This window comes from Arachis hypogaea, chromosome 20 (genome assembly GCF_003086295.3).
Source record: "Arachis hypogaea cultivar Tifrunner chromosome 20, arahy.Tifrunner.gnm2.J5K5, whole genome shotgun sequence".
In the NCBI taxonomy this organism is placed as follows: Eukaryota; Viridiplantae; Streptophyta; class Magnoliopsida; order Fabales; family Fabaceae; genus Arachis; species Arachis hypogaea.
Window position 1 is genome coordinate 95,146,199 of NC_092055.1, and position 6,000 is coordinate 95,152,198.

General features: G+C 35.0%; 1 pseudogene; it reads right to left on the reverse strand.

The window, feature by feature from the left end:
- Positions 1 to 2,921: 2,921 nt before the first annotated feature.
- LOC112786024 (uncharacterized) lies at positions 2,922 to 4,316 on the reverse strand (annotated as a pseudogene).
- Positions 4,317 to 6,000: the final 1,684 nt, after the last annotated feature.

Genomic DNA, 6,000 nt, shown 5'->3' on the forward strand with positions numbered 1-6,000 from the left:
GATATCTCAGTTTTCTTGAAAAATGTTGATGGCATAAAGACCTATATACTAGTGTACGTGGATGATATAATCATCACAGGTGAATCAGAGAAGCTGGTAAAAAAAGCAATTGAGCAACTGAATGCAAAATTTTCTCTCAAAGACATGGGGAGTCTTCATTACTTCCTTGGCATTCAGGTGGAAAGATCTAAAGTTGGTGGTTTGCTCTTATCACAGCAGAAGTACATTGGTGAAATTCTAAAGAAAGCTGGCATGACTGGTTACACAAGTTGCCACACCCCATTGCCTTCAACTGTAAAATTCTTAGCTTTTGGTGGGCCACAATTTGCAAATCCTTAGCTATATAGGTCAGTAATTAGAAGCCTTCAGTACCTGGTAGTAACTACGCCAGAAATCTCTTACAGTGTCAACAAAATAGCACAATTTGTTCAAGCTCCTTTGGATGTTCACTAGCGAATGGTAAAGAGGATCCTGAGATATCTCAGTGGCACAAGACACTATGGACTGCACCTGAAGCGAGAAAACTCGATGCAAATCACTACATATAGTGATTCAGATTGGGCTGGAGATCCAGATGATAGGAAGTCTACAAGCGGGTACTGCGTGTTCCTAGGTGGGAATTTGATTTCGTGGGCATCAAAGAAACAAACTGCAGTTGTGAGGTCCAGTACAGAAGCAGAATATAGAAGCTTGGCTGACCTGGTGGCATAGTTACTGTGGATAAAGAATTTCATGGTTGAATTACAGTGTCCCTTAAGAGAAACACCACTAATGTACTGTGACAATCTGAGTGCAGTACTGTTGGCAGCCAATCCAATCCTTCACTCAAAGTCCAAACACTTTGAAATAGACATGCACTTTGTAAGAGGTCATGTAAACAACAAAAATATCAGAATCGGCGATATTCCAGGAATCGTTCAGGTAGCTGATGTTCTGACAAAAATAGTACCCTCAGAGAAGTTTTTGCAGTTCAGGTCCAGGCTGAATATTGTTGAAATGGAGAGTGGTGATCAACAAGCTAGTCAAGAAACCAGAATTAGCAGCAACACCTAAAGGGAGTGCAGAGGTTTACTCTCATGTGTACTGTTCTTGCAGAAGAATTTTGAAGGAAAAGAAAGTGGAGATAATGATAGGAGTGTCTTAAGCCTATTGCTATTATTGCATTACTGCTGAGTCAGCTAAAAGAGATTAGAAAACTAATTTTTCTGTTTAAGAGAAGTTAGTTAGAAGTTAGCAAGAAGTTAGTTAGAAGTTAGCAATTCAGTTAGTAGCTAGTAATTCAGTTCAGTAGTTAGTTACAAGTTAACACTTCCATACCCTTCTAGAAGGACTTTCCTTTGTAAGTATAAAATGACTCACTCACTCATTGTACATTCACTTTACCAATTACACATTTGAAATGGATTCAGGTCACGTTCTTCTTTTCTTCTTTCTCTCTCTCTGTTCTTGAAACTCTGCTCCACTACTCACTCTTCTTCTCAGATCTGATTCTTTCTATCACACACCACAAGTTTCTGATACCTTTCAATTTCGATATGTTAAAATTCTTACTTACTTAAGTCTCACTTTTTATTTTACTTTCATTTTCTTCTTCTTTATCACTTTGGTTGTATTCTTTAATTTCAAAATTTTAAAAAGTTAATTTTTTTTTATTTTTATTTCAATTATTACAACTTTTATTATCAATTCTTTTTCTATTTTACTTTTTTTTTTCTTTTATTTGTGAATCCAAATGTTTGATAATTGATCACCTTAATAAAAAAATTAAAAACTCAATCAAACAATTAGATAGTTGAGTAATATTGACAATGCACTCTCTTATATTAGTTGTGTTATTTTTTAATATCAAAGGTCTACTGTATACAATTTAATAATTAGAAATAGAAATAAATAAAAATAGAGCAACGATCAAATTACATTTTTTGGCATATGAGCATATATTTTCCTGTATGTAAAACATGAATTTTATAGTATTATACATGTGGAATATAAAAAAAAATAGCTTTATAAATGTGCCATTAAGCAATTTTTAAAAATAAAGAAAATTAAAATTTATATTTATACTTATATGCATTTCTTAAACGATTGATATATATTTTATTATAACAAAAATACTATATTACACTAAATTTAATCACAAAAATCAGGTATATTTAAATATATATGTTGTTTAATTAATTTTTAATGCATATTTTATATTCTAACATGTAATATTATACTAGTGGCTAATTTCAATGATTAATTTTAGTGTATATCTAACACAAATATTATCATAATGGCAAAAATATCAAATTATTGAAAAAAATATTTATAGTTCTGTTTGGATCGATTTACAAAATTAAATTGATATAATTATTATGATTTGAATTATATCGATTTGATGTTGTTTTTTAATATAATCCAATTGATTAAAACGATTGTAATTTACATGGTAGAATTTAAATTTATTTTTTAATCTAATCTAATTTAAACTATTATTATTTAGATTGAAGGAATATAACCATTTGAAAGATTTTTAAATTACAAAAGATTTTAAAATTCAAAATTTGAATCCATTTATAACCCATTAAAATTTGAAGTAATTGAGTGAAAATATAAATAATTAAAAATAAATCAATATAAAAATTAACTTATTTATTTACCAAAAAAAATTTCCACTTGTATGCACACTTAAATTTCTCGTTAACCAACTAAAAGCATGTCAAAAATTTTAACTAATTCTAATCTCAAGAGTTTAGTTTAATTTGGCATGCTAATTACTAAACATTTGAATTACAGTTTTTCTTTAAACTGTGGTCAATGTTCAATAAAAAGACACCACGTATCCAATCTTTAGTTTTAATCCAAAAAAAAATCTAAAAAACTTTGTATAATATCTATAAAAAGAAGATGAATAAATGACCATTTGTACTCATCAGAGTTCAGAACGCTGACATTTGTATCCATCTTAGATGAAAACTGACTTTGTAATCATGAGAGATGGACTCTGTCTGACAAAAGTAGTCTGGCTTGGGTTGGCACTTGCTTCGGGGTTGTAGGATCTTACGTGGCTTTCCAAACCTCCCAAAACTCTGTCTACGTGGATCAGCCATAACCTTGTGCTCCCTCTTGGCCTTTTCCTCATAGTTAAACATAGCTAAAGCACGCTTATCCTTAGCACTATAAACCTGGTTCTCCTTCCTAATATGAATGGCATTCATCCTCTAATGCCTGCTACCACTCATGACATAACCAAGGCTCTCAAACTTCTGAATCTCTTCAACTGAAAGACCGACTTCACCTCTTCGTGGGATACGCTTCCCCTGCTGCATATACTGCACGATTGCATCACCTTCTCCCGGTCTAAGGGTACCACCATAACTTATGTGACCCTCTGCCCTTGGCAAGGGCATTGGCCCTACTGCAGGTTCGTTATTTAAAGCTGGTGTCTTCTGAGATTCAAAGAGTTCCTTCAATTTCAAAGCCTCGGGGTTCACCTCTGTTTTCATCACCTCTTCAACTGTTGCTTTGTTCTTTGCATCAGCAGAATCCTTTTCCTCTTCTAACTCAGAACCCTCGCTTTCTGATTCATATTTTTTGCTTCTTTCTCTTCTGCTTACCTTCGACAGCGAAGAATGCTTCTTCTTCATCAGATTTTTTGCGCTCCTCTTCTTCAGTATCGCTTTCCTCCGATTCAACATCACTATCAACTTTTCTCCTTCTCCTTCTCCTTCTCCGACCCTTCGACTTGGAACTCCTTCTTCTCTTCCTCCTTGAAATTGAATCGTCAAATTTAGATTCACTCTCATCAGATTCGTTATCGCTATTCGACTTTCGTCTACTGCGCTTAGAACCAGAACTCTTTTTTCTTTTTCTCCTCGAGCGCGAACCGTCGGATTCCGATTCAGACTCCGAAGAACTCTCCGAATTGGATTCAAATTTTGATTTTTCGTAATGTTTGATCTCTTTGTCGCTCGAATCGTTATTATTCTCGCGCCTACCTTCGAACGGCAATCCCTTCAGTTCCTCGTCGGACTCGGAATCGAAGCGCCGTCGCCAGTCACCATTGCGACGGTCGCGGTTGTGAAACAAGCCACCGTTCTGGCGGTCGAAGTTCTTTGGAAGTGCGTCGCCGTTAGGATGTCCTTCGTTGGTGGTGACGCACTTGGGGCTTCTACGTTCGGACAACTCGGGTCAGTGGCGATCACGGCTGCGGTCTTTACTGCGGTCGTATGAGTCATAGCTGGGGCTTCGGCGGCGGTGACGATAATCGTTGGAGAAGTCAGAATCTGGGGTGGTGCGACGTTTCCGGTCGAAAGGGCGTCGTTCAGATCCATGTAGACAGGGCTTTAGGAGGTTCGGAGAGCCACGTAGGGTCCTACAACCCCGAAGCAAGTGCCAACCCAAGCCAGGCTATTTTTGTCACACGGAGCCTATCTCTCATGGTTACAAAGTCAGTTTCCATCTACAATGGGTACAAATATCAGCGTTCTAAATTCTCATGGGTACAAATGGTCATTTATTCAAAAGAAGATCTGTACACTAAAATGATCCATAAATAAAAAGGCAAAAAAAAAAACATAAAATTCAAACGTTACTACTCTATCACTATTATGTTCTATAAACTATTTGGTATTATTTAACTAGTATCCTCATAGACGGATTCATGTATAATGTTGTAGAATTTATTTTTTTTAATATAATAATATTTATTTCTTTTTAATTATATTATTAAATTTGATCTATAATATTAGCTTATTATAAAAATTATCTTTTTGTTATGTTATATATATATATATATATAACTTTCAAATTTTTTTAGATCTTTACGAGTGTTCTCTGATTAACTAGTGTTTAATATGGCAATAAATAAATGTGTAGATTTGTCTTAATTCAATGATTCTTGATGCATGAGGCGATCTAATAATTTATGTATTTTTTTAAATAAAGAAATTAAATATTTTATTTAACAAAATATATAATTTGTAGTAATTTTATGAAAATGCATATTATTTTTTATCTTGTTTACAGTATAAATGATTACAGTATAAACGAAATAAGATTGCATGTATTACATTTATACTGTAAACGAGATAAGACCACACAATGTTGATGTGTATATTTCGTTTACAATACAAACAAGATACGTGTAATCTTATTTTGTTTACATTATAAACGAGATACGTGAATAATTATGACGTTTATAGTATAAACGAGATACATAACACATTTTCAGCAGCTATAAAAGAATGTTTAACCCTTTGTATCTTCATAAATATTTCACTACTTCTTTTCTACCTTTTTCTTCCGAAAATAAGCCAAAATATCTAGTAGTAGTGGATATTCGGTTGTAAGTGTGTATCCCAATTGCCATATAAGAAATAGTGATATTGGGGTGATATTTGAGTGTGAGAATCCCGTTCTGTTGCGTACCCGACGAGTAAGTTATTTGTCTGAGCTGAAGAGTCTGATACCGAGTAGCGTTGGTGGAAGCAGGACAAAAGAGATCAGAAAGATGGGGTATAGGTTGCTAGCACTGATGAAAAATAGAGTTTTTTTCGGTTTCGTCTGTTTTGGCTCCATGGCGACGAGCATGTGTGCCTAATGTTTGGCATCCACGGGAGAATCATGACAGAACAAGTGATGGAGCTTTCCCGGAGGTTGGTGATGTCGGTGGCGGTAGATCTGGGCATCCACCTCTCGCACCATCACTGCTACACGTTGCTCGTCCAGTGGAACACATGGACGTTGACGATGAGGACTCAGACGAGGAGTATGTTGTGAATAGCAACGAGAGTAGTTCTTTTGAAGATGATGACGAAGAGAAGTTTGTACCGGAGACCATGGTTAAGCCATCACGTCGATATCTTCTACCTGTCCCGAACCCAATTCTGGCTTTGTCATCTGTACTCAGTCACTATCATACATTGGATCTGGATGCGATGCAAGAGAAAATCTATTTTTCAACACTAGTGAAGACGATTACAACTTAGACAGTGGTGTGGAGTTTTGGGTTAGCCA